Source organism: Lotus japonicus, chromosome 5 (genome assembly GCF_012489685.1).
Source record: "Lotus japonicus ecotype B-129 chromosome 5, LjGifu_v1.2".
In the NCBI taxonomy this organism is placed as follows: Eukaryota; Viridiplantae; Streptophyta; class Magnoliopsida; order Fabales; family Fabaceae; genus Lotus; species Lotus japonicus.
In genome coordinates this window covers 40,049,392-40,061,604 of record NC_080045.1, presented here as the reverse complement: position 1 = coordinate 40,061,604, position 12,213 = coordinate 40,049,392, and the positions used below count along the sequence as shown (strand labels likewise).

The 12,213-nt window shown below is 35.3% G+C and overlaps 1 long non-coding RNA gene across 1 annotated transcript; it reads right to left on the bottom strand.

Annotated features, from left to right (window-relative positions):
* Positions 1 to 4,762: 4,762 nt before the first annotated feature.
* Positions 4,763 to 5,554, bottom strand: LOC130716649 (uncharacterized). The gene is made up of 2 exons (XR_009012110.1): positions 5,287 to 5,554; positions 4,763 to 5,048 (listed from the first exon to the last, which is right to left on the bottom strand). It is a non-coding gene; the product is annotated as an uncharacterized LOC130716649 (long non-coding RNA).
* Between the last annotated feature and the right edge of the window lie 6,659 nt (positions 5,555 to 12,213).

Sequence of the window (12,213 nt, the reverse complement as noted above, 5' to 3'; positions counted from 1 at the left end):
ATAGACAATCGAACCACCACAAAGGGAAATTTAGAAACAGTGAAGCACCCTGAGGAGTTTCCAGAGAGGGTCGCATTCAACCTTCCAGTTCTAGATACCATAGCTGAGATGGAGAGGAACAGTGACAACAATGTTGGCATCGTCAATGGTGGAATTGCTTCACGTTCAGAAGAGAGGAAGGGGTTTTGTGGGGGAAATAGGGGAAAAAAGTCATGTGATCTTTTTCTAAGAGGGTTCAAATCTCAACTATTATTTTTAATCTAATAGTTTAAAATTACTCATCTCACTCTCACATAAGAAAGCCTCCTCTCACTAGATACATCCTCTATGGTCAAATATTTCATACATAAGTTGGATATAAAAGCTTGTATATATGATTTCATTTCTAAATTTCCCATAAGAAAATCCAAAACTTAATGTACGAGAGAGAAATTTGTTTTTGAAGAAAAGTTAAATGAGAATTTAGTCATCAATGTTTTTAGTGTGATTATTATTATTAAATTATTGCTACTACTACTTTTGTAATCTTATTAATTTGTAATGGAAGATGTTTTTATTTTCTTATTGTGAACACAGAAGTATATGAGAAAAGTGTGATCATGGAATGATCAATTTAACTATAGTTCGAAGTGGTAGAAGCTGAGGGGCGAACATATGAGTTGGGTGAATGTATGAAAAACGATAGAAATGGGGGTTTGAATAGCGTTTTCAGATAAAACTTTTCCCACTTAAGAATTTAGACAAATATTTTCGTAACAAATAACACAAGGTGCAAAGAGAAGCACACGAGTATTTTATTCTGATTCACTTGATAATCTCTCAAACTAATTCAGTCCACCCGTTAAGGTGATTTCTTCCTTCTTAGAATGAAGGCAATCCACTATTCAATGTTTGTTACAAACGCACTAGCAACCTGCTTAGTGACTAACAATACAATGAACTAGCAAACACTAAGATTCACTCTCTTAGTATTCTCAAGGATATGACCAAACTTGTTCCCTTAAGGAAATACAAACTCACTGTTTGAAAGGTTTTGGTTTACAATGAAATGCTTCTAAGAAAGCTAAGGTAAACACAATAAGAACGAATGAAGAAAGATTGCTAAATGATCGGTTGAATATTTGCTTGAGTTTTGCACAAAGTTTATTAGCTTCTTTCTTCCAACTTCAGCCTCTATTTATACTCCAAGGATTAGGGTTGTATCCGTTGCATGGAATGCTACCGTTGGAGGGCAAATCCGGAACTTTCAGATTCTGCTATGGCTGAACATCTTAGGTAAGGCCGTCAGAATAGTACAATTGCTTTTGTACTTAGATAGCGACATGAGCCTTATCCTAGTGGAAATTTAGAAACAGTGAAGCACCCTGTGGAGTTTCCAGAGAGGGTCGCATTCAACCTTCCAGTTCTAGATACCATAGCTGAGATGGAGAGGAACAGTGACAACAATGTTGGCATCATCAATGGTGGAATTCCTTCACATTTAGAAGAGAGGAAGGGGTTTTGTGGGGGGAAATATGGAAAAAAAGTCACGTGATCTTTTTCTAAGAGGGTTCAAATCTTAACTATTATTTTTAATCTAATAGTCTAAAATTACTCATCTCACTCTCACATAAGAAAGCCTCCTCTCACTGAATACATCATCTATGGTCATATATTTCATACATAAGTTGGATATAAAAGCTTGTATATATGATTTCATTTCTAAATTTCCCATAAGAAAATCCAAAACTTAATGTACTAGAGAGAAATTTGTTTTTGAAGAAAAGTTAAATGAGAATTTAATCATCAATGTTTTTAGTGTGATTATTATTATTAAATTATTGCTACTACTACTTTTGTAATCTTATTAATTTGTAATGGAAGATGTTTTTATTTTCTTATTATGAACACACAAGTTTATGAGAAAAGTGTGATCATGGAATGATCAATTTAACTATAGTTCGAAGTGGTAGGAGTTGAGGGGCGAACATATGGGTTGGGTGAAGGTATGAAAAACGATAGAAAGGGGGGTTTGAATAGCGTTTTCAGATAAAACTTTTCCCACTCAAGGATTTAGACAAATCTTTTCGTAACAAATAACACAAGGTGCAAGGATAAGAGATGAAGAGAAGCACACGAGTATTTTATCCTGATTCACTTGATATCTCTCAAGCTAATCCAGTCCACCCGTTAAGGTGATTTCTTCCTTCTTAGAATGAAGGCAATCCACTATTCAATGTTTGTTACAACTGCACTAGCAACCTGCTTAGTGACTAACAATACAATGAACTAGCAAACACTAAGATTCACTCTCTTAGTCTTCTCAAGGATATGACCAAACTTTGTCCCTTAAGGAAATACAAACTCACTATTTGAAAGGTTTTGGTTTACAATGAAGTGCTTCTAAGAAAGCTAAGGTAAACACAATAAGAACGAATGAAGAAAGATTGCTAAATGATCGGTTGAATATTTGCTTGAGTTTTGCACAAAGTTTCTTAGCTTCTTTCTTCCAACTTCAGCCTCTAGTCATACTCTAAGGATTATGGTTGTATCCGTTGCATGGAATTCTACCATTGGAGGGAAAATCCGGAACTTCCAGATTCTGCTATGGCTGAACATCTTAGGTAAGGCCGTCAGAATAATACAATTGCTTTTGTACTTGGATAGCGACGTGAGCCTTATCCTAGTTGACTTCTGATCTGGCGACGCTTCAAGTTGGGACTGTGCAGCTTATGAGATCAGAGTCAGAGGGAAGCTTGAATCCTCTGACCTTCGTAGCTTCTGCTTCTGGACTGTTCATCAGAACTTCTAGTCATCAGAGTTGGAAGTACTTGGTCTTCAGAGCCAGCTTATTCTTGGACTTCAGAGTCTTCATTTCTTAGCTTCTGGACCTTTAGAGCTTCTGGACCTTCAGAGCTTTTGGTCTTCAGAACTTCTGGTCTTCAGAACTTGAAGTGATCTGAATCCATATCAGAGCTTATGATCTTCAGAACTTCTGAAGCATATACTACTGTTCAAACAAAACATAGTGAGAGCGAAAGCATTGTGTTGGCTAGTGGCTACTCTTTTTGCTTTGTGCTTCTGATAAGTGTGTGTTTAGACCAGAGTCAGAGCCTGTCAATTAAACACTCAGAGAACAACGTTAGAGTACCATAATTGTTCATATACAATAATTAACTTGTAATCATCAAAACATAGAGTTGTACTACATGACAAAATCTTGGTCTTACATTTGGTAGGGGTCTAGGGATCGATTCCTAGCGGGTGCAATTGTCTTTCCAATGTAACAAAAAAATGTAATGATCAATTTTACCTATCGGTAATTTCTAATGTTTCATTCTCTAACTCATCAATGATATTATCATAATTTATAAATGTCATATTAATATTTTTTATTGATATGATAGGTCTGGCCGGTGTTTTGTATTATGCAAGATTCGAACCCTGAATTTGTTGTATTTAGAGATATTCCAACAAACCACTAGCGAATTAGTAGATTCTGTATTAGTGATTATATTTTAAATCTTTTCCAATAGATACAGACATTTATTAACCGATCTAAGGGCCCGTTTGGTACACTGTATTAGGCATGATAGTATAAGTTTATATAATACATTATGGATTTATCTAGTGTTGGTGCTAACATTGTATTGTATAAGCATCAATCACCTCTTATACAATAATATGATAGATTATTTAATCCAACTTATAGATGATGGACAAGACATGATAAGAGTTTGATGTATAAGCCACAACCACAACACTCCACCATTGCCACCACACCACCCTCCACCAATGCTACCACCACCGCCCTCCACCTCCACCACCACCACCACCACCAATCAGTGACGGATCCAGAAATTTAATGTAGTGAGGGCAAAATATACATATAAATTCTTAACAAAAAAATTAATATGTACTATTAGAAGTGAGCCATTTTTTATCAAAGGGGACACAAGTGAAAGCATTTTTTACCAAAGGGGTCATCATAAACCACATACTTTTACTACTCAAGAGAGGGCATTTAGCAATGTGGGACACAAGTGAGGACATTTAGCAATGTGAGACACAAGTGAGGGCATTTAGCAATCTGAAACATAAGTGAAGACATTTTTTTTATCAAAGGAGCCATAAAAAACCACATACTTTTACCCCTCAATTTTTTTTCTAATGTTTTTTCTAAAATTAAGTGAGGGCATTTTCCCTCATACCATTGTACTTGGATCCGTCCCTGCCACCAATGTCGCCGCCTCCACCACCTCCTCCGCAACCGTCGTTGCCAACACCACTACCCCCACCGTCGTTGTCGTCATCGCTATCACCACTATCACCGCTGCCACTACCACCCACCACTGCCACCACCATCACCTTCCACCACTATCGCCTCCACCACCTCAACCACCATTGTCATCGTTGCTACCACCACATACCGTCATGACCCAACACCACCGCTATCGCCACAACCACCTCCCTCCGCGCGCCACGACCACCACTTCTAACACCACCACCGCTGCTGCCACCACCTAAACCACTACCGCCACCACAACCCTCCACCTCCTCCCTTCCACCGACGCCACCACCATCACTTCCAACACCGCCGCCACCACCCTAACCACCACCACCCTCCATCACCGCCACCGCCATTATTGCAGCCACCTTGGCCGCTACTGCCAGCTTTACCACCCACTAACACCATCTTCATTTCTATAATATATATCATGATTCAATATTTCTCAAAACATAAGTTTATATTAATTTAAATGAAATGATAAGTTATATAGTGTGTCACCAAACTTTGTATAGTATTAAAATTTATCAGGTTTAATACTATCAGACCTTATACCATCATGTCTTGTACTATCAGACTTTATATTATACAGCAAACCAAACAGATCCTAAAAGTAAGTTAAGGCCAGGTAATCCTTAATGTTTTTGAAGTAATCTTCCATCGAATGCTGGACTGGCTTTATCACTGGTTCTCACTCCCGAAATATCGTCCATTAGGGATAACAAGGAAACGCCCAAAGCATCTTCCTTTGATCCAATATCATTGCCACAAACCTGACAAACTATTGATGCAAATATATTCATTCATTGGAAAAAAAACAAAAATATACAAGATAGTGAATATATATTTGGATAACTATTATAGACATTAGACAATAGACACACTATGAGTGTTAGTATTGATTCGTGTACACTGAAATGTCCGCGACACAGTTTGTGGCCACAAACCGGAGGTGTTATCAGTGTGACGAAAATTTCAGTCTACACGAATCTTTTGAGTCTAAATTACTAAATATATACCTCATCAGTTGTCAGAGTCGTCTGCCAAGAAATGGGATTGAACATTTCGGGAGTGAGATCCAGTGATTAAGCTATGAGCTATATATGCTGAATCATGAAGCCAGGGAAATTAAAGTGATGGTGTTGAAGATAATTCTAAGTGAGGAGAGTAGAAGAAGCAGGTGGTATTTATATGTAGAAGAAGAACTATAGTTGGGTGGGGTGAGATGACAGTAAGATATCAACTATAAGTGTTTGAATTAGGAGAAGAGTATCTACCAAACAGTGAGATTGGAAGTTTGTATTGGTTTTGAGTCTAAGATGTCAGTAATTGATTGGAGCGTTAAGAGTAAAGTATGAACTATGAAGTGTGTTTGAATGTAAGAAACTAGTTGTTTTACTTTTTCGATTGCTTGGCCTCAAAGGCCTCTTTTCTAATTTTTAATCCCACTAATCGAGAGAAATTACAAAATGCTCATGAAGAAGCAAGTTGGAGCGTCACATCTCCACCTTAATTTCGTGCATGTTTGGTTTAGTGTTCAATTTTAATGTAATATCACGTATTTTAAGTATTAACGAAAAAGTTAAAATTTGTTACATAAAAATTACAATAAACTAAAGAAGCATGATTTTAATTTTTGACACATTAATATCAACGAATATCCACGAAAATTCAAACGCAAAACCTACAATAAGGTACCCCTTTCATTATGAGAATTTCTGGAACGTGGTTTTTGACATGATGAGACTTGGGGCAGTTTGGCAACTATAGTTGGAAGTTGGAACACAGCTACATGCATGTCTCATTAATAGAGATTGATAGGTGCTGTGCTTACCCTACATTTTTGTTCTGCTTTTACATACACACATGTATAGATAAGCACTAAGTAAAGGTATGGTTGCTCTAAACAACCGATAACAGGGATTCTTCAAAGACCCAAAGAACAGTGATTTGAAAACAATAAAAAGCATAATACAAGTGTTGACACCTCCATCTTGAGCACCTTCACCGAAACTCAATTATCAACTCACTCTTATCATTTATTTTAGTGAATGATTAATTTTGTGTCTAAAAATGTAAGCATCGAACAAATTAGCGTTTAAAAGAAGGAAATGCAACTTGGTACTTAATTGTGTCAAATGTCGGTAAAGTTCATCTAGTCATCATGAGATAAAACGTTAATAAGGGACTAACTTGATCGATGTTTGACACAATTTGGGACTGCGGTAATATTTCTTTCTCTTAAAGATTAACTTGTCCGTTGTTCACACTTTTAGGGACGAAATTACATTCACTCATATTTTTTTCTTTCTCAAATTCGAGGAAGGTTGCAACTTGATAATTGCAAAAAATTCAAAAAGACTCTCTTCGAGTCCTCATGGCAGTTAATATTTATCTTTGGCTTAATTAAGTTTTTGGTCGAACCTTTACACTATACTTGGTTTTAGTCTCTCGTCGGCGTATGTGTGAGAGGTTGTCCCTAACGTTTGCATTAATGATTGGTTTTACTTCCTCCGGCCGATTGGGTCAACGCCAGAGCTCCGTTTTACCCATGTGTCTCTACCACGTCATTTTTTATTTATAACAAAGGCGAAAGAAAAGAAAAAACAACATGGTTAGTTAGGAATCAAAGAATATTCTATCAATGAATGGTTAATTAGGATTAAAAGGATAATAAAAGGGTAAAAGTGTAATACACTTTCTCCAATTATTAAAAAAAAAAAAAATTTCTAAGATTTCCAGATCCAGTACTATCTTCTTCTCCTTTCTCCTTTCTCTTTTCTATGCAACAACAAAGCACTATCATCATCATCATCACACCTTCTTCCCTTCCTCACATGGTAGCCGCCACCACCACTTGCCACACCACCACCCATGGATGAGTACCGCCGCACCACCACCACCCCCATGGACAACTTAAAATAGAGAAGATAGAACCCTAACTACAGCCACCTTCAACCCTCGATTTCTGGCGAACCACTCATCATTTGGAGAAAACAACACCACCATTGCACTCCCATCATCGTCCGCAATAAAACCCCTCAACCAATTTGCCGTTCCGTCGCCCTCCGCCGTGAGCCGCCGTCGAAGGCGATTTATGGTGTGCCTGCAGCACCACATGAGCCACCATCTTCTCGTTTTTTTCCTTCCTTGTGTAGTTGTGTAGTACCACCACTTCTTCTTCCTCTCTCCATGAGACCACCACCGTTGGCCACCCACAACATCACCATGGACAACCACAAGCTTTCTTCCAAAGAGTCCTGCAGCCCCAAACACGCGAGCCACCATCACCACACAAGCTTCTTCTCTTCATGGTCGTGAAGCCATCACCATCGTCATGGTGGGGGCGGGATCATCACTTTCTGTTGATCATCACCACCCAGATAACCCCACTTTCTGTTTCTGATCTGGGTGCTTTAAAAATCAGATCTTTTCATCAATGGTGGTTTTTCCTGCGTGCTTTGGACTTCAATGGCGGCTCAGTGTCCGCTCAAGTTTCAATTTTGAGGTCTTCAATGGTGTTTATTGTTGAAGGTTTTTGAATTGGGATTGTGTTTTGGAGAACTTGAAGTGAGAGTTGTTTGGCACTGAAGCGTGAGTGAGGACTGAGGAGAGAGGATTATTTTTTTACAATTTTTTTATTTTGTAAATTACTACTATGACCTTTGGTCCACAGGTGTACCATTTTGAAAGTTCCCACCCTAGCCGAGACTGCAAATAAATATATTGTTATTTTACTCAACATTTACCTTTTATTACTCCCTCCGTTCCTATATAACTGATACTTTAAGGTTGTGGCACAAATATTAAGAAGTAGCAATTAATATTCTTGTTTTACTAAAATTACTATTTAACTTCCTATTATATCCTCTATCTCTCTTATCAATTCTAACTTTTCAATTTTCCTACCAACAATAAATGAAGGGCACAATTGATAAAGTAGCATTAATGTTCTCTTGAAATTGTAAAAGTATCAGTTAAATAGGAACAAAAAAAAAACAAATTAGTATCAGTTATTTAGGAACGGAGGGAGTACCTTTTATGATCTAAAAGTCAAGCCCATGTAAAAATACATACTAGTGGAAATGTACTCACATAAAGACCAAACCCACAATTGTGCACTTTCATAGTTCCACTTCCACCTGTATATTGGCATTGACAACTCCTACCACAATTGTGCACTTTGATGAAGTGGTGTGGCCTACAATTTAAGGTTGGTGATCAGATTCTCTCACATGTCATGCTTTGACTGGACCATGGATTGATGATAACCCAAACTTTTTTCTTTTTGTAATGATAAACCAAACCTTTTATTTTTTATTGATAACCCAAACTGTTCTTTTATTCTTTTTTTAACCTATTGTTGATGGCTGCGGTTGACCTTTAAAATGTGGTAGCATCAATTCACTAAATACTCTACCGATTTCTTGTTATAAAAACTAAACAACTACTTACCAACACGGTATGTACGGATACAGTAATAATTAGTAGGCAAGTTAAACTCTATAAGGATAAAAGTACGAGTTTGAATTTAAAAAAAAATATTTGTCCAAGATTATAACCGTTTTCTAAACGGACAATGACATATGCCAAAGATAGAAAAAAAACAATTCACACCCTATAAAAAATATAATTAAATCGAGCTTCAAAAAAAAAATATAATTACATAATTTTTTAACAAAAGAAAAAATATAATTAATGTAATTAGTAGCAATATATTTGTTCTCAATTTTGTCATAACACATTTTTCTTAATTGTCACTCATTATTAGTGATTTGAAAACAAATAAAAGTTGGATCTAATGTATCTATACTGCGGTATAATTCAGGCACCAAATAATTTTTCCCCACATTAAAAATTAAAAGTTTAATTTAATTTAAATAAAAAGTGAATGTAACTGATAGTGGTATGTGACATACAATGAGATCGGTAGACTTGAACCTTGTTCCTACATGACCCGATCAATTCGATCAAGCACTCAACATCTATTTTCATTGTTCAACTCTTTGATAACATGAAAAAACCAAAAGCTATGCCCCCTATCTATCCAAGGGATGGAAGGACAGATGCCTTTGGTGTCCCCTCCGGTCAAGAATTAGGGTCTCACAATGAATAGTCAATATACTCTTATCTCATGTCTTTCTTCGTTCATGGTTCGATATTCTGGTGTCCCCAAAGGATAGCTCAAGTAGTAAGAGCTATGAACATACTGGTTTGGTGGGATGAAGAGTGAATGGTCCAGGGTTCGAACCTTGAGGATGACTAATTTACTAACATTACTAACAACTAACATTTGCCTATAAAAAAAAACAATGGTTAATTGTTAGTGTATGCATACAAAATTTTACTCATGAATTATTCTTGTCAAAAAATAATTAATGCACCACAAAATCCATATTAATTCTTATAAATATGATAAATATATACCTCCAATTTGGTTCTGTGCTAAATGTAAAACATACACACATAATCACATCTTATATATTATCGTCAACTCCTTTTGTTCTTCATTATCTCTCACTATTTTAAGAGTTCTTTTATTTCTATTTTACTGTACCTTTTATAATCCCAAGAAAACATTAATTGTGCTTTACGAATACCCTTAACTTAATTAACTCTTAAGAGTAATAAGAAAGTTGAAAAAACAAAATTAATAAAAGAGGTCAATGAAATATTAGAAAGTTAGTTAGTAATTTTAGTAAAACTGAGAACATTTATATTTTTTATTAATACATGTGACAATTTTTTTAAGTGGAATTTGATAAGGTTTGGTCCAACCCAGATAAAGACCCTTTGCATGAAATAGGAGGTCCAATGACAATGTCCAAGGCCAAAAGAATGAAGCAAGCTTTGCAAGGACTGATTTTGGAACTCAAGGGTAAAGAAGATCAGAATAAGTTAGAGGCAAAGAAGATCAGAATAAGTTAGAGACAACTCCAAAGTGGGTCACTTTCCTTGAACTCAAGAATGATGATGATTTGGACCCAACTTGAAGACAATTTCCAAGAGTCCAATCTGCATGTTCAAGAAGCATTTATGGGCTAGAATTATCCAAATTAGAGTCTTATAATTATTGAACCTTAATATTTAGTAAATAAGTCCAATTTTGTTATATTCTTGAATTTTCGTATGTAATATAGGAGTGAATTTTTTTATGACATTTTATTTTCCCCTAGTTGGTTTTTAATGTGTTTTATAAGTCAATGAGTCATCTTTAGGTATAGTGGATTTTTACTCAAGTTTCCAATGCTAGTGGAGTCTATTAAATGTTAGTGGGAGCATTAGTACTTATTGGAAAGTGTAGCATCTCACTTAGTCTATAAATAAGGACTCAATGTATGAAACAAATCAGTTTTTGAATCTGAATGATATTGAGTTTTCTCATATGGTGAGAGCTTCCCTTTGTTCTTGGGTTAAGAACTAAACTTGATAACTTTGGTTCTACCGGCAGGTCGCGGTTAGGGTCAAGTTCCCTTTATCTTGATAACTTTGGTTCTACCGGCAGGTCGCAGTTAGGGTCAAGTTCCCTTTATCTTTGATAACTTTGGTTCTACCAGCAGGTCGCGGTTAGGGTCAAGTTTCTATCATTTGTTACCGGTTTTCAAGACGATCCCTTTTTTTCAGATTCTTCCATTAGTGTGAATCATATCAGAATTATAAAGAGTAGAGTGAGTATTCTTTGTCTCGGTAAAAAATCAATGCCCTACCCCTCTAGTTTGGGCCCTTAAGTGCATGTTTGGACACACTTAGTAAGAAGTAATAAAATTAATTTTTAACAAATGATAAAAATTATTTTATAAGTTTTCCTTTTCAGTTAAGTTTTAATTTATCTTTGTCAATATTTACTTGGCCTATAAAATAAGATAATATGTTGTCAAGCACGAAGCAAAATGAAAACTTGAAAAAAAAATATAAAAAATGGTGAGCAATAATGCTCAATTTTCTGATAACTTCGTCACTATTTCAGCTTACAATTCATTGTTATGACAAAACCCTTAAACTATTGAGAGCCATATAAATGGTATCATCCTAATACTACAAAATTTCAATGATGAAATCAAATAAACAAACATAGATATGAAATAATTAGACATAGTTATCCCTTCACTTGGGTTTGTTAAACCCTAAACCCTAAAGGAAAATCAACAAACCCAAGTGAAGGGATAACTATGTCTAATTATTTCATTTCTATGTTTGTTTATTTGATTTCATCATTGAAATTTTGAAGTATTAGGATGATACCATTTATATGGCTCTCAGTAGTTTAAGGGTTCTGTCCTAACAATGAATTGTAAGCTGAAATGGTGACGAAATTATCAGAAAATTAAGCATTGCTCACCATTTTATATATTTTTTTTCAAGTTTTCATTTTGCTTCGTGCTTGACAACATATTATCATATTTTATAGGCCAAGTAAATATTGACAAAGATAAATTAAAACTTAACTAAAAAGGAAAACTTATAAAATAATTTTTATCATTTGTTAAAAATTAATTTTATTACTTCTTACTAAGTGTGTCCAAACATGCACTTTATAAGTTTTCCTTTTCAGTTAAGTTTTAATTTATTTTTGTCAATATTTACTTGGCCTATAAAATAAGATAATATGTTGTCAAGCACGAAGCAAAATGAAAACTTGAAAAAAAAATATAAAAAATGGTGAGCAATGCTCAATTTTCTAATAATTTCGTCACCATTTTAGCTTACAATTCATTGTTATGACAAAACCCTTAAACTACTGAGAGCCATATAAATGGAATCATTCTAATACTTCAAAATTTCAATGATGAAATCAAATAAACAAACATATAAATGAAATAATTAGACATAGTTATCCCTTCACTTGGGTTTGTTGATTTTCCTTTAGGGCCTAATAATATTAGCGGATGGTAGCCCATCAATAAAATTTTCCTTCAAATAAGCCATGTCCTCGAGGCTTGTAGTTT